General features: G+C 52.3%; 1 long non-coding RNA gene across 1 annotated transcript; it reads right to left on the bottom strand.

The window, feature by feature from the left end:
- Positions 1-1425: 1425 nt before the first annotated feature.
- LOC121478935 lies at positions 1426-17155 on the bottom strand. The gene is made up of 3 exons (XR_005984618.1): positions 17048-17155; positions 5934-6176; positions 1426-1796 (listed from the first exon to the last, which is right to left on the bottom strand). It is a non-coding gene; the product is annotated as an uncharacterized LOC121478935 (long non-coding RNA).
- Between the last annotated feature and the right edge of the window lie 218 nt (positions 17156-17373).

Consider the following 17373-nt stretch of genomic DNA (forward strand, 5'->3'; position numbering starts at 1 on the left):
CTGGAGAAATCCACCGCCTCCGTTAGAAGAGAATGGGGCTGGTCCCAGGAGCGACCGCAGCACCACGGGGTCCGGGCACGTGGGAGGCCCCGAGGTGTGCAAGAGGAGAGGTCGTAACGATGTCCTCGAACCTCAAGGCCTGTACAGGCCGGTAGCTCGCCCGCTCCTGGGCTGCGGCATCTGCAGACGCTATGGGCTCCTGGGCTCACCCAGGCTCCGTCTCCACTTTGGGGTCCTGGGAGGGTAGGGAGCAAGAGCCGGAACCCAAGCCACTTCTCGTCTCAGTTGGGAGGACCTCTCCAGCCCCCTTCTCCCCGTGCCCCGGTTCCCTCCCTTCTGCTCCTGCTCCCCAGCCTCTCAGGGGCCTCCTCCCCAGACTAGCACAGTCCTCTGCAAAGGCAGGCCAGAAAGGGAGAGAGAACCATCTCATAGAACTCCTGTGCTCGACCCTTTGGAAACAGAGAAACCCAAAAGGCCTACCCACCTAGAGCGAGAAAGGGAAACATGCAGTAGGAAAAATTCCAAATTGGTATCTCGGGAGATTATCCTGCTCAGACGTGGCCGTGGTCCAGGAGTCAGATCCCTCGATGGTGAAACAATGACGCCCTTGTCCGACCCCTGGCGGCCTACCCGGCACTTTCAGACTCACCCCTCATTTCACCCCGGAACACTAGGGCAGGGCCTGTCACCCCACTGCAGATGAGGACACTGAGGCTCGGCGAAGAGAGGAGGTGTCTGCAGTTCCTTTTCCCTGGTCCTCAGAAGAGGGTGGCAAGCCATGCGTGTCACATCCCCGTGACCTTAGTGGGACCCTCATGAGCCCGGGCCTGTTCGAGCCACCGCAGTCCCCGTCCTCCCGTCCCACCCAGCCCGGTGAGCTGCCGGGAAGCCACCAAATGCAACAGTCGACGTTCTTCTGGGGTGAGCTCCATTGTTTTTGTTCACCGGAGCTTCAAGGTTAAAAAAAAAAAAAAAGGACCAAAGATCATAAACAATCTCCCGACTTTTGTTCCTCCTCTGCATTTGAAGGTTTTGGAAAGAAATTCAGTGAGTGATGAATAGAATTGTTTAAATTCCCCAGGGCTATTGGGGTAAGGGCTTTATGCCCTGGTGCCAAGACTCCCGAGACTTGTTCTCCACCTGCTCCACCGCGCGCCCTGGCTCACTCCGCACGCCCGTGGGGCCGGCTTGCTGCCTGGTGTCAGCCTCGTCTCCCTGGAAACCCGCTCGGACCTGAAGGAGCTGCCCCTGTCATTGCCCTGCTCTGACCATGTCTCCCTCCGTCCCCTCAAATCTGTGTGTTGAAACCCTAACCCCCAATGTCATGGTATCAGGACACAAGGACCTTGGGGGGCAATGAGGCCGTGAGGGTGCAGCCCCCATGAATGGGGATTAGTGCTTTTAATAGGAGGGACCCTCCCCAGAGCTCCCTCACCCCTGCGGCCCTGTGGGGACACCATGGGGGACACCATGGGGGATACCATGTAGGGACATAGTGCGGGGACACCATGTGGGGACACCGTTGGGAGACACAGTGGGAAGTCGGCCCTCTGCCAACCAGGAAGCAAGCTCTTACCAGACACCACCCGGCGGGCTTCCAGACCTAAGAACTGTGAGGGACACATTTCCGTTGTTTAGAAGCCACCGGGTCTGTGGCGTCCTGTTACCGCAGCCGGACGAGGACAGGCACTCAGCACCCTGGTCCCCCAGTGAACGTTTGCTGGGCAGGCGCTGCGTGCTGGGCGTGGTTTTGGTACGTGGGGAGTCAGCCACCGAGTCCCTGCCCGCGGGGGCTCCTGTTGTGATAGAGGGAGAGCGTGACAGACGTAAATAGAAATGAATAAATAATATTCCCGGTGACGGTAGTGATACGAGGAAAAGACAGTTGACCCTGGAACCACTCAGGGGTCAGGGGCCTTGCCACCTGTGCAGCCAAAAACTTGCATATACTTTCTGACTCCCCCAAAACATAACTACTCGTAGCCTACTGTGGACTGGAAGCCCACCGGTAGCAGAAGGAGCTGGTGGCCGCACATCTGTGTCGGTGTGTGCATCGCGTCGGTGTGTGCATTACAACTGCACTCTCACAACAAAGTAAGCCAGAGGAACGGAAACATTAAGGAAATCATAGGAGGGGCGCCCGGGTGGCCCAGTGCTGGAGCATCTGCCTTCGGCCCAGGGTGTGACCCCCAAGGTCCCAGGATCGAGTCCCGTGTCGGGCTCCCTGCATGGAGCCTGCTTCTCCCTCTGCCTGGGTCTCTGCCTCTCTCTGTGTGTCTCTCGTGAATATATAAATAAAAATATTTTTAAAAGAAAGAAAATCATAAGAGAGAGGAAGTCCTTCCAATACTGTCCCATAGTTACAAAAAAGTCCCCCCAACCCAGCCGTGTACGCGGGACCCACACAGTTCAAACCCGTGCTAGATGAGCCAGCCGGGCAGCGGTAAGGGGATCTTCTCCTACAGAGTGGGGCCTCCCGCTGCGACTGGCAGGCTGAGAACCCGGCTCCTGCCACCTCGCCACCTCGTTGCATTTATTAGACCTCTGAGCTGCAGGAACGTGACTTCCTGAGCACGAATGTCCCCTGGAGGCTGCGAGGGGCTATGCCCATCCACGGAGGCACCACCACAGGGGCCACAATCTCCAGCACGGTAGCCCCGAAAAAGAACAAGACTGATTTCCACTTGTATTGGGATTGGAAGCCCTTCCCAGCACCTCCGTAGGTGAGCAGAGCAGGATGCAGAACGTGCAGGACACGACCCCTCGGGTAGGACGCCTCCAGCTAGTGTACTCACGAGCTCACCAGTGCATGGAGGGGACACCCGACCACAGGCCCCCTCTGGGAGCGGGCAAGGAAGTTCCCGTTATGGTTGTGGGCGGTAAAGAAAGGGTGGGCCTTGTGGTTTAGCTCCAAATTCATATTTTGTCTGGACTTTTTAAAAATAAGAAATAATCCATATATTGTGTAGATTTAAAGAAGTTAACTGAAAAGCAGGGGCTCCTGCTGGGGGGCTCAGTCAGTTAAGCATCTGCCTTTGGCTCAGGCCATGATCCCAGGTCCTGGGATGGAGCCTGCTTCTACCCCTCCCTCTGCGGCTCCTCCTGCTTGTGCTCTCTCATTCTCTGTCAAATAAATGAATAAAATCATAGATAGATAGAGATGATAGATAGAAGTTAAGTGGAAGCAATGTTCCCTGGTAGGCCACGGTGGTCTGCAGTCTAAAGTCTCGACTTGAGCGTCCCTGTAGGAGGTGACCTTGCTCAGCTCACTGACTTGCTCCAGGGCCCCCATGTGCAGGCGTGTAGGCTGTACACTGCACCATGCAAGGGGGAGCCATGCACGCAGGGCCCTCTTGACTGTGAAATGTGGGACTCTTCCTCTCCGGGAATTCTCTTCCCCGCCTCTAACCCCACGCGATCGCATACTCTTTATTCACCATTTCCAGAATACGAGATACCCTTTTGTGCCCTTTAAATACTGTGGTCGCTTTCTTAGGCAAGTATCTCTTTACTGTCTCCATCCACAATCTCTTATTCTTTCAAGACCTAGTTCAAATATCCGCTCTCCAAAGGTCGTTCTGCCTCCCCAGCAGAATTGGCTCCTTTATTTTGTCCCCACACCACCACCTCTCTTACCATATTGGTTTGTCACATTTCCCAGTGAATATCTTAGGGATAAAAACTTCCTGTCCTATTCATTTTGGTTCGCTCAGAACTGTATGAAATAGGAGCAATGGAATAAATGAAGAAACACCACCGGCAACCCTAGAACGTTGGTCTTTAGGTGAATTGTCCAGAATTTGTTCACTCTTTGACCAATTCGTTTTCTCAAACCATCCTGCAAAGCATCTCTCTCAAAAGATTAATTCTGAATTTAAAAAAGAGGTTCAATGGGCTTATTTTAGGGAAATGCCATATTACAGGTGAGGAGTTCCTTTATCCAGTCTTCTCAGAGGATTTCAGATGCTAATAATCATTTCGAATTGCCAGGAAGGGAAAACTGAAAACCAGTCCCAACCTTATTGGAGCTTTCATCTGCTTTTTCACAAATGCCTCTTCGTCCAAGAGTCTATTGTTGTATCTCGTCTCTACCTGCGTCCCCTACTCCCCGCCCCACAAAGAGGGCAGCAGCTATGTCCCGTGGTAACAAGCAGCGGAATGGAAAGATGGGGAGGCTCGGGCGAAACACGTGTTGGGCCAGGGGCTGGGTGCAGCTTGGTCGGCAGCGGGCAGACGCCCGAAGATGTCAAATAGAGGCTTTGCGATTTAGAAAGTCACCCTGGCGCCCCTGCAGGGAGAGGACTGATAGGGAGCAAGGGTGGGTGAGTCAGGGAGACGAGGGGCTGTGGCTTCAGTCCTGGTTAGCAGCGACGGTGGCTTCCTGTGATGGCGGCAGTGGATTGAGAGACAGAGACGCAGAGACACAAAGAGGCAGAGACAGAAAGAGATGGAAAGATGGAGGAAAAAAGAGGCAGGGACAGAGAGACAGATGGGGAGGAAGCTACAAACTGGAATTAGCAGGACTTAGGACTTAATCACCAATCAAATTGTACTGGGAGAGGCAGGAGGGGCTCAGGCCAAGCTGAGACCAGGTGCAAAATTGAAAGGGATGCCAACAAACTCAGGACTCAGGATAAATGCTTCAATGCAATGGTTTTTTCCTCCCTAAGCTCTTATTTATTTATTCATGAGAGACACAGAGAGAGAGGCAGAGACCCAGGCAGAGGGAGCAGCAGGCTCCATGCAGGGAGCCCGACGTGGGACTCGATCCCGGGACTCCGGGGTCACGCCCTGAGCCGAAGGCAGACGCCCAGCCATGGAGCCACCTGGGTGTCCTGGAATGTTGGTTTTTTTTTTTTTTTTTAAGTTTTGTTTGTTTGATTGTTTTTTAGTAATCTCAACATTCAATGTGGGGCTCGAACTCAACCCGGGATCAAGAGTCAACGTGCTCTTCCAACTGAGTCAGCCAGGTGGCCCTTAGTGCAATATTTTTAAAAATAAAAAATAATGCAAGAAATTCATGATATAGAAAATATTAAGTTTCTAAATAAAGACAGGATGTCTTTACTGATTTCTTTGCTTCTGTCTCATTCTGCAATATGTCTCAGGAAGGCAGTGGATACAGGCTGACCACTCGGTTACAGAATTGTGCTGCGTAACACACTGGGAGCAGGAATTGGTTTGGGGGCAGGAGTTGGTGGATGTGGCTTTGGCGCTTACAGGCGATCAGGCTCCTCCCGCTGCGGCCCAGGGCTACCTCTACCTCACGCAGGAATGAAACAGTCTCTGAGGTTGTGCCAGTGAGAGGGAGAAGAGGATCTTGGCTCCATGCTGAGACCACCGAGTTCTCGCTCGCCTCAGACCCGACCTAACCCTACTTGGCTTCCCCGCACCAAATGGGAAGTGGCAGGAAGGGCCCCGGGAAGAGGTCACTGCTGAAGCGGCTCGGACCTGGATCACACTGTCCCAGGTGCCCGAACCCAAGCTGTGAGCACCGTGATTGGGCTGCTGCACCAATTTCTCCCTCTCCCCCTTCCCACCCGCCCGCCCATCCTCCTCCCCCTCCCTCCTCCTCCCCCTCCTCCTCTCCCTCTTCCTCCCCTTCCTCCCCCTCCTCCTCTTCCTCCCGCCTCCCCTCCTCCTCCTTCTGTTTGCCTGCTCTGGGTGGGAAATGACAACCCCGGATGATGGTGATGATGCTGAGCAGGAAGGAAGAGGGGGAGGGGAACAATCTCTGCCACTGGAGGATGAAGGGAGGGAACGAAGAAGGCTGAGAGGAAGAAAGGAGAGAAGAGGGAAGAGAGAAGAGGAGGAAGAGAGGACACAGTGCTAAGTCAGATCATCACCTTTCTAAATTACGAATAAACTATTTTAGGTGAAATTTTTTTCTATTTTTTATTTTTAGGTGAATTTTGAGGTTGAAAGCTACTCACCGCAGCCCCGCCAGCGTGAGATGGACCCGGAGGCGGCCGCGGTGGCGAACTGGAGGGAGACACACACTGATTCAAAGCTCGCATGTGTTTGTAGTGGAGAACGAGGGCCCGCCCAGGGCACCGGCCACCCGGTGGCCTCCCCGTCTGCAGCCGGCCCCCCGCTAGCTCTGCAGGCGTCCCCCAAGGCCGGGTGACGGCCACACGCCAGGGACTGGTGGCTGAGGCCCACACTGCTGTCTCATTCTGGAGAGAAGGACAGAGAGAGAGAGAGAGAGAGAGAGAGAGAGAGGCCACCGGTGATTCGCTGCTACCGTGACTCACATTAGCTCTAAGGACCAGTCTTGACAAACACACCAGACAAGACAAATGGCCCGAAGCCACATGAGCCAGACGGAGCAGGTCGGGCCAGGGCCCGGGTTCTTCCAGGTGGGATTTCGGTGACGTGAGGGCGTCCAGGAGGCCCCTTCCCTGGAAACCACAGTCGGCGGGCACTCGGCGTCACTGCGGCTGTCCCTCCGGCCCGGGGCCAGACGGGCCCCCCCGGAGGTGCTGGGGCAACGTCCCAGTGCCCGGCGAGAGGATGCCCGGTGACTGGCAGGCCCTGGAAACAGCCTTGGGTCTCAGGAGACCCCTGTCCCGAACTTGGTTGGACGGCCTCGGACACACGGCCTCCTTCTGGACTCAGTTTTCACATTTACAAACAGGGGACAGTGGGGTGGGGAGGAGGTTTCGCCTCCTGTGGTTCCCGGATGGACGCCCAGCCAGCCAGGAGCCACGCCGGACTCGCCAGGGGTGGGCCCGGGCCGGGGCCTTTGCCGCACGTTCTGGACCAGCCCCAGGTTCTGGTCTCGTGAGTCCAGGACCCCGCAGGCCGGGTCGGGTGAGGCTGCGGGCCCCGCGGGACCTCTGCTGCCCTCGGTGGCCCGTAGGCGGCCGGACACTGGCACCACACAGGGCGACGCTGAATCACATCAGAGTCATCTGGGGACACGACCGTCTCTCACGTGACGTGGAAAAGCACAGGACGGCCTAGAGATTTCAGAATATTTCAAGAACTAACGCTCGCGATGGGAAGTAGAATCCACATAAATAAGCAGACCTGAAAAGGCAATTAAAAAAGACTTTCCGTCAACCTCGACGCCTTAAACACCATCTCCAGGGATCCCTGGGTGGTGCAGCGGTTTGGCGCCTGCCTTTGGCCCAGGGCGCGATCCTGGAGACCCGGGATCGAATCCCACGTCGGGCTCCCGGTGCATGGAGCCTGCTTCTCCCTCTGCCTGCGTCTCTGCTTCTCTCTCTCTCTCTCTGTGTGACTATCATAAATAAATAAATAAAAATTAAAAAAAAAAAAAAAACACCATCTCCAGGCGCGGGAGGAGGGCGGGGAGCGAGGGAGTCTCTCCCCACAATCACTAGGGGGTCTGTTGCAGAGGTCACACCGCCCGGGGGGGCTGTTAGGGTTCAGGAGCCCCACTAAGCTTAGGGTTAGGGGACCCTTTCCGGGACCTTTGTGTCGAGGGAACGAGGAGGAGGAAGGGAGGACGTGGCTTTCTTTCTTTCTTTCTTTCTTTCTTTCTTTCTTTCTTTCTTTCTTTCTTTCTTTCTTTTCTTTCTTTCTTTCTTTTCTTTCTTTCTTTCTTCTTTCTTTCTTTCCTCCTAGCCCTGGCGCTGCCTGAGGCCTGGTCTGAATCTGGGGGCTCGATTCTGCTTGTCTTCCTTCGGGAGTCACGTCCTGATGTTACAGGCATTCTCTGCCCACCGCCCAGTGTTTGTTTATGGCAGGCAAGTAGAAAATTGTCATGTCTGCAATTGTTAGGGGTTGGCGGATTGTGCGGCCACCTGGTCTGCGGATCCAGGACAGAGGCCCTAAGTCCCCCTTTACGAGCTAAAGCTGTGGACTTTAGGAGGAGGAGAGGAGGGGATGTTTGTCCGCCTTCTGTTTGTGTCTGGGTGTTGTTCTGTAGAGAACCATTTAAGGTCGAAATTATTTTAACGAAAACAATCGAAGCCCCTCAGCGCCTGCTGGCGGCACAGGTCTGCCCTGGAAGGCCGCCCTTCCTACGCCGCGACGGCCTGAAACTGAGGAATCCCTCAGCAAACGACGACGTCATCCCTGCTTTGCCCTGCATGGAGCTGGGCGTGCCGATTCCAGATGTTTCCCAAAGGGCCCTGTGCTCCGAGGTACAGCGGCGGCTCCAAGGCATCCCTCTGGTCTGCAGAGACCCCACAGCTGTTTCAGCAGATTTTTTTTTTAATTTCATAAAATGCCACATTCAACATGCACGTTTCATCCAGAGAGGCTGCTAGGATGTTCAAAGGATTCGGGAGTACCACCCCCCAAACCCTCTGGAGTAATATTAATGACTAATATTAATATTAGTCACAGAAAATATTTAACATCTGTACGGCTGTACCACCCAAAAGTTTTAAATTGGAGGAAGATGTGTTTCTTGCACCAAATTACCCAAGGAATTTTCCGAGTAGAGCTCGGTTACCTAGGCTGGGCTGGGACCCACGGCAGGAAGCCCCTTCCCCTCTCCCAAGCGCCGGGGACTGCGCAGGACCTAAGGGTGGCACTTTGCTCTGCACCTCACCCCACGTGGCGCCAGGCAGTAGCTGTTTGCTAGCACGTGACGGCTCCGGCGTGCTGAGGATAATAATAATTCACGATAATACTAACAACAACAGCAACTGGTGTCACTGGGTGCTTACTACACACCAGGCCTCGGGTTCAACGCGTAACGTAAGCGATTTCATTTCCCCTCCGGAGCGACGTCAGGAGGCCGGGATCCTATACGAGGCTCCCACAGTCTAGATGTCTGGGCAAAGATCACGACGGGGGAAGTTAGAACCGAAACTCAGCTTCATGGGGCTCGGTGCGCACGGCCGCGGCCTCTATGCCCTAACTGTCCCTCCAAGGCGAGGCCCCAGGCCACGCAGAGAAGCATTAGCCGCCTGTCACCCAGATACGGCGCGTCCCACCGAGAACCGGGAAGTGCGGAACAGTGGGCTGGGGTCAGACGTGCAGAAGAGAGGTGATGGCCGATTCTGCTACTAGCGCGACAGGCCAACAGGTTGGTGACCAATGGCCCTGGTTTGCCTGCGACTGGCTTGGTTGCAGCACAAGAGCCCTCATCCCGGATGTGGCAAGCAGAAGTCTCGGATGACTCCCCAAATTGCACACGACCGCTGCTGTACACACGACCGCATCCACGTACTTAAACATTTAATGTAGGTGTTGCCGTGAAGGGATTTTCCAAGTGCAAGTGAGCCGACTTTAAGACAGGTGAGGGCACCTGGGGGCTCAGCCGTTGAGCATCTGCCTTTGGCTCAGGGCATGACCTCGGGGTCCCAGGATCGAGTCCTGCGTCGGGGTCCCCGCAGGGAGCCTGCTTCTCCCTCTGCCTGCGTCTCTGCCTCTCTGTGTGTCTCTCATGAATTAAACAAACAAGCAAACAAAAAGACACAGAGTGAGTTGGGTGGGCCTGACCTTATCAGAGGAGCCCTTTAAATCTGGGCTTGGAGGTTGGAGACCGGAGTCAAGAGATTTGACAGGGGGATTCGATACGGCTTTAGAGAGGAGGGGGGCGCTGGCAAGGACCATGGGCGGCAGCCCCAGGCGCTGGTGGCCTCCAGCTGACAGCTGGCAAGGAAATGGGGACCTCAGCCCTTCACTGGAAGGAACTGAATCTGCCAACAACTTGAATGAGCTTGGATATGGATTTTTATGCAGAACCTCCCGCCGAGGCCTCGGCCTGGGGGACACTTGATTTTCGGCCTTGTTGACGCGAGCTGCCCAGCCATATGGGCTCAGTAAGTGCTAAGTAAAGAGATGGATGAATGGTTTCCTATGGACAAAATGATGCCACTTTAGGCCGAACCTGCAGCCACGTTGTCCCTGGAGATGACTAGGAGGCTGGCAGGGCTGCCGCGTCCCATTCTAATTCCGCCTCCTGCTGGACCTGCCCCTCCTGCTGTGAGCAGGCACCTCCTGGGTCCTCCTCCCGGGGACCTGGGGCCCCGAGATCCTACAGCCAGTCTCAGGGCTGCTCCTTGGGCAAGTAGCTTAACCTTTCTGGGCCTCCGTCTTTTCACACGTGAGTGACACGGCACAACGGGTCCCACCTCACCCGTGAGTCTAAGGATTAAATGAGTCAACGTGACAGGAGAGCCCTTCGCATGGAGCCCGGCAAAAGGTAAACCGCAGTCAGCTACGTTGTTACTAGGATGAATTTTTATTTCAAATAACTGTGACCTATTTGCTGAGCAAATTCAGGTAGAGACGCTTCCACCACCCCACCCCAACCGGAGGGCATTTCAATTTTACTAGAAGATTCTTGAAATCACAAAAACTTTTGAGACCGCGTAGGCTGACCACCCAATGGAGGGTGGGCGGACCCAATGGAGGGTCAGAGCAGGGAACCTCCAGAAGGCCCTCCAGAAGGCTGCTCTGGAAGTATGGACCCACAGGGCCCCACCTGGGGGCAGGTGAGCACCTGCAGAGGCTCAGCCCACCTCCAGATCGCCAAGGCCCGATCTGCCTTTTCACAAGCACCCCTGGGAGAGGCACCACGAGATGAACTCCCATCAGCCCTGCATCTGGGCAATGCAGCGTCTCTCTGACCTTTCCTTACAATTTGCTTTAAAAGTTAAGTGTTTAAGCACATAGGCGAGCCAGACCACAAAACTCAGAGCTGGCAAGAGAGAAACTCCTTTCTAGGGACAGCTGGCTCTCTACATGTTTCAACAAACTGGCATTATCCAAGAGCTCTAATGGTCTGAAGTCAGGCTTAAAACTCAACAAAAATAAACTTTCCAGGAAATTTCTGGCACACCCACTCTTCAAACCCATCATCTCAGGAATGTTATCCAAGCAGTGGCCTCTCTCCCCACTTCTAACTCCATTTCCCAGTTTAGGACAATTCTTGTTCTAGCCTTGACCTGACAAAACACACATACACAAACGGGAGAAAACCGGGGAGCCCCATTTACTGAGGGTTTTAGATAAGTGTCTTCGGGAAAGTCCACTATCTCATTTGGCACAATTAGTGTTCTACTCCTTAATGCAAATACTGTTTTAAAAGCGTATCTCAAAAAATAAATTAATTAAAAATAAATTAAAAAATAAAATAAATAAAAAATAAAATAAAAGCATATCTCAATCTGAGGGACATCCGCTCTTGGTCACTGGGCTTCAAAGAGATATCCTTGCCAATAGAAGTAGAACCCATACACCCGCCTTCGTGTGGTCAACAACGCCATGTGCCATTGCCTTACATCCACATGAGCTGACCACCCAAGTCTTCCTTGAGGATCCAAACTCCAATCAGTCATATCTTTTGGACTCATTCACATATATTCCTATTTATGAACGGATGGACTTGTGTGATCACCACTCCAGCGAATACGACGAGGTGTGATGCCTTCACCAGAAGAAACTCATGACTCATAGGGAGACGTGTGCATGGAAGGTATTAGTCAGGGTCTGTCCTACTTATCTATCGCTGCGTAACAATCCACTTCAAGCTCAGCAGCTTACAGAAGCAACTGTTTCAGTATGTTTCATAGTATCTGCGGGACAGGAGTCCGGAAGGTCTCAGCTGGACTTCTCCGGCTCTGGTCTCTCCCATCCTGCAGTCAGACGGGGTGCTGAAGCAGCAGGGGCTGGCCAGCAATCTCTCCAGGGCTTTCCCATATTGTCTTTCCGCAGGAGCCAACTTGGGCTTCCTTGCAGAACGTGGCCGTCTCAGGACAAACTGTTTACATGACAGACAGCCCAGGGCTCCAAAGGCAAGTGTCCCAAGAAGATCAAGTAGAAGCCATATTATCTTGTAGGACTAATTCAGAAGTCACAGTGTCACTTGCTCTTGAGGGGGAATTGTCAAAGTCACATTGGAAGGAGAGAATGTGGGATGGGAGATATGGTTTTAACCATCTCTGGAACATAAAATCTGCAATAGGGTTCCAGCAGAGGCTTAATGAAGGCACTGGTTGCAAAAATATAAGCAAGATATAGGGTAGTAAGAGCTAAGTGAGGTATCCTGACCGGGCTGGTAATGGAGAAATTGTCACTACTCCCATTTGGAAGGAACAGGAAGAGGGAGGGATTTGGGGAACTCAGAGAGAAGGGCTCTCTGGAGAAGGTAAGTATCCTGACCTCACTTGCCCTGCCCTCCAGTATCCTGGCTGGGGTCCCCACTGGCCAAGCCCAATAGGAAGCTCACACTGTTGAGCAAAGCAGAATGGAGAAGAGAGGAGAGTGCATCTCCAGAGGCAAACAGAAGCTGCCCAGCAAGAGTAAATATCTGTAATACAAGAAAGATCATCATCTGATGCCAATGGAGAAGCGAGTAATAGGAATGCATTTCTGCAAGAGGGAAACTCTGAGCCATTGCTATGTAAGGTCATGGAAATACAGGGGGAAAGTTCACGTCACCAACAGTCCTCCAGATGTCTGGGGTCCCATCCTCTCTCTCTTGGGGTTAAAAGGGTCCCAGGCTGTTGGGAAGGGAGTTGTCCCAAAGGCAAGCCAGAGAGGACACACACAGTCTCTGGGCAGGAGTGGTTCTTGATGGATGGTCCATGGTGGTGGTCCAACAGGAAGACGTGGCTCCTCAGCACCAACAACACCTGCTGGGATGGAGACTGGGTGGTCTGTGGAATTGTTCTGACCCCCCGGAGCAGTGCTCCCATGACCCCTGAATGAGTCCTCTTCTGAGTGGCCCCATCCAGACATGGCTCTCATACTGAATCCCATAAACTTCTCTCCTTCATCATGTTCCCTCCCCTCCCTTCTCTCCACGGTCCAGGGAATCTTTAACCTGGGGGTGAGGGAGCCTGGTTTTTCATCAAGTCTTCCAAATTGGTTATTTATTATACAAAATGCAAACTCAAAGGTCCAGGTTCTAGTAGCTCCACATCCTCACCCTTTGAAACTCAAAAGCCAAGATCTGACCTGTTTATTCTCTGCATTCTGCAAGTGTGTCCTGTCCCTTCCTTGAAACACACAGTATGGAAGCTTCGGGGGCTGGAGGAGGCTCACAAAATATGTGGTGGTGGTGGATGGAGGGGTGTCATAGAACAAAAATATGATCACAATTCAAACTAGGAAGTATAAGAACCCAAAGTACCCCTTATGGGGATGACCAGGAAATAATTCATTGGACCCTTTGAAGGATGGATAAGATTTCAGCAGGAAGAGCTGGAAGAAGCATTCCTATAATGATCGTGAGAAATAAAGCATACTCAAGAAAGGACAATTTAATTTATAGGGACTATAAGGGTGTTTGCATGTATTGGAAACAGTTCTAGAACGGCAGTGTGAGGCCAGGTCATGAAAGACCTTGAAAGAAATCTTCCGTGTTCTATTTAAGAGGCCACTGAAGGGTGTGCACATTGGTGGGGTAACCGGTGTAGGTTGTGCCTTAGGAAGAGTAGTACGGCGACAGTGTGCAGGATGCGGATGCTTGGTCAGGGTGCTGGACTCCGCTTAGGTGGATACCCGTCCGAGCCTCGTGCCCATGGCTCTGTCACCATCTGGCGAGCAAGTCCACAGGTTCAGCTGTGGTTTCACCCCGATTCCAAACCTGCATTGCAACTCCCTGTAGCACAGGCCTGCCCACATGTCCAAGCGCTCTTTAACTCAAAGCACCGAAAGCTGAACCGTCACTCCCTCTTGCCCTCACCCCGCATCTGTGGCTCCTCTCCGCATCCCACCCCAACCTTCCCTGGACGTGCTGGAGCTCCCAGAAATCTCATGTTCCTCAACCTCCCCTCTTCCCCTTCCTCCCCCAGCTCCATGGCCTCTTCCACCCTTCACTTACCATAGCCAGATCCTTCCAGACGGCCCTTTCTTTCTTTTCCCACTGCTGCCATCTCCCTTTTATCCTTATGGGAACTGTCCAGGTCAAGCCATCAGCACATGTCCCTCTGAGGACGGGTTTCCCTGTTGCTGAACTCAGGGCTACTATGCCTGTCCTAGAGTTCAGCCAGTGTTCCCTGAATACTACACCTGATCGTGGTATTTCCCCTTGAAAGACTTCCAGCCATTCCACAGTCTATAGGATCAGGGAAAAACCTCTTTTACTTAGCATTTAAAAACTTCAGAAGCTGGGGCACCTGGGTGGCTCAGTGGTTGAGCGCCTGCCTTGGGCTCAGGGCCTGACCCCGGGTCCTGGGATCGAGCCCTGCATCTGGTCCCTGCAGGGAGCCTGCTTCTCCCTCTGCCTGGGTCTCTGCCTGGGTCTCTCATGGATAAATACACAAAATCTTTAAAAAAAATAAAACCTTCGGAAGCTGACCCTGGTTACTCTTCCAGCTTTGTCCCCTGCCCCTGGTGACCTGCATGAGCTGCTCCCTTGGCTCTGTATTGAGCTGGCTGCGCTACCTCTCCTGGCAGCAGCCGAGTGATGATGGGATTATGCACCAGCTGTTTGGATTGGAGAGGGAGAGCCTCCGGGCACAGGGAAATCCCGGATGTGCGCGTGTGCCGGGGGTGGCAGAAGGAACGCAACGAGACCCGATACGATCTGCCACCCAGTCAAATAAGGAGGCATATGCTGCCGAAGAAAGGTTTGAACTGTCCTGTATTTAACGACTGGAAAAGAGGGGCGCCTGCGGGGCTCAGTCAGTTAAGCATTTGTTTTGGGCTCAGGTCACGATTGAGCCCCGGTCTGGATCCTTGCTCGGTGGGGAGTTTGCTTCTCCTTCCCCTCTGCCCGGCCTCCTGCCCATGCCACTTCCCCTGCTCTTGCTCCTGCTCTCTCTCTCTCCTTCTCAAATAAATAAATAAATAAATAACATCTTAAAAAAATAAAGACTAGGGGCACCTGGGTGGGGGGGCTCAGTAGGTTGAGTGTTTGCCTTTGGCTCAGGGCATGATCCCAGAGTTCCAGGATCGAGTCCCATGTCGGGCTCCCTGCATGGAGCCTACTTCTCCCTCTGCCTGTGTCTCTGCCTCTCTCTGTGTGTCTCTCATGAATAAATAAATACAATCTTAAAAAAAAAAAAGACTAGAAAAGAAACAACAGGTCCGGATGAGATCTTATTCTTTGAGGGGCTGCCCTGGTGAGCCCTCAAGTGGGTGTTTTTACAGATTCCTCCCATGAGACCAAGTAAGAGACTGGCATTTCTTCTTGCAGGACTCGCAGGCACAGGGAGAGCTTGGGCGGGCAGGTGAACCTTAATAAACACTCTTATGAGAAAGGAAGAGAAGAAGGAATTCAGGGGCAGTCGAATCGGTGAATCATAACTAATTAACTTGTTTCTTCTTCTTTCTCTGGCTCTATTAGATAAACACAGATGGTCTAAGTGAAACAGGTTTTGCTAACTTGATGCTGTGCTGTTACCAGAGTGAGAGTCAGGAGACCTGTCCTCCGGCTCGGTGTGTCCCTAACTAGCTGGGTGATCTCGGGTAGTCCCGGCCCTTCTCTGAGCCTCAGCTTCACTCTGTCTACAGCCAAACATTGACCTCATTCCACAAGTCCCTATAAACTCAACTCCATGTTTCTTCAATTTTAGGCCAGTAAAATGTCTCCCCTCTGTTTATCTACCCCTGAATTTTACTTTTTTCAATGACTTCAGTCTTCTTTATTTTTTTGTTTTTCTTCTCATTCTTTCTGCTCAGCCAAGCAAGGCATAGTACTCATTCAGCCATTTTTCAGACTCTTGACTTGGGTTTACGGAGTACATCCTGCCCACTAAATCTGTTCAGGAGTGGAACCTCCTTGGTTAGGACTCCAGGAGCCAGGAGACCTTGGAACCCAGCTGGCTAGGACCCTTCCCAGGCCTGCAGGAGATGAGACCCAGGGGCTCTGATGCACGAGATACCGTGCTGGCTGTCACCAGAACAGTAGCACCCTCCAACAACTTTTCTCACTTGAATGATCCTATTTATAAAATTAATGCTTCACAAGGGAAAATAAATCCAACAGTTATACAAACTGCCCTAAAAAAAAAAAGTTGCCAAACTAAGGTCATGGAAGTCATTCTGATGGGAAGGAGATCACTCAGGCAGCCCCTCAGCGCAGGAGTCTTGCATCATCTCAGTGTTTTTGCATCTACTTTCCCTTGGACCCGTTCCAGTTAATGGACCCCAGGATAAGGATCTTGATATTATATGTTACCAAAGATCAGGATATTTATTCTTCAGAGGCAAACATCTGGACGAATGAGTGGGTTTTCAATTAAGAAATGATGTCTTGACTTCACCTTGGCTCAGATGGAGTGATGAACCACTAACCACAACACCAGGTACCCCTGCACGGGTGGCTAGGTGCACATGGCAGGAATTTTGCATAAGAAGCCTGTGAAGCATCTTATGATATTAAAATGTGTCAGACAGACACAGCTAAGTCTAAAAGAAGCCAGAAAACTAATGCAAGCTGAAAATACCACATACCATGGAGATACGCCATCCTTTTTAGCCTCACCTTATTCACCAACCTCCAATGACGTGAGAAAGGACCTGAAGAATGTTCTCAGACAGGCTGTTTGGAAGCTTTTTATCCCAATAATAATCCTTTCCACCTACAAGAATATTCAGTTTCAATCATCAGCCCAACCCCTTGATTACTGTCTTCAGCATCTCTGACCTCGTCGTTTGGCAATAGTTGTCATTGCGTGCCGAGCACGGTGTTAGGATAGCACAGAGCGGAACAAGACACCGTCCTGACCTGGGAGAACTCACGGGACAGTTGGGGACAACTACGCTTAAACAAAGAACGGCAAATAACAAGATGTTCACCAAGAACAGACACACGGAAAGGGAATTCAATTCTGTAAGAAATCAAAGAGAATGGTTTGGATTTCTCATTAAACCATAGACCATCAGCACCAGGAGAGACTTTATGGATTATCCAATTCCAACCCCCTTCATTTTATACGTTGCACAGTTTTCAAGCTGGGGCCCATAGATTAATTCTTTTTCTCTTTTCCTGGTTGATGATTTATTGTATGTTTCTCAAATAGTTTCTTGAAAAGCAAGAATGAAATCATAAATACACCATGGAAAATAATCCATTTTGTTTTCCAGCCACAAGTACACAAGATATATCTCATCAATATTTGTTAAGCAAGACCATGACTACTCTCCTAAGAGGGCCACACTCACTCACTTCCCCGTCCTTCGTCCTTCGTTCGCTTTGTCTGTACTTTGAAAGTCGTTCCTTACACCCCCTTCCTGCCACTGCTCTTAACACTGCGGTGCCGCAGAGAAAACTCATCGTCATACTTGCTGCATCCTCTACATTTGCACAGCTCTTTGGAGCTTGAAAAAGGGCGGTCAGGCTGTGGCGCTGCTGGCTTTAGAGGGAGGCGGTGAGCGTGAGGGTGTTCAGAAAGGAGCCGAGCATATGGTCACGGGTCGGGGAACGGGACCTGCTCGGCCAGGGGAGGGGCGCCAGGTGCCCGGACTGCGCTCGTGGGCGAGGCCACCCGAGGA

Source organism: Vulpes lagopus, chromosome 19, assembly GCF_018345385.1.
Source record: "Vulpes lagopus strain Blue_001 chromosome 19, ASM1834538v1, whole genome shotgun sequence".
In the NCBI taxonomy this organism is placed as follows: domain Eukaryota; kingdom Metazoa; phylum Chordata; class Mammalia; order Carnivora; family Canidae; genus Vulpes; species Vulpes lagopus.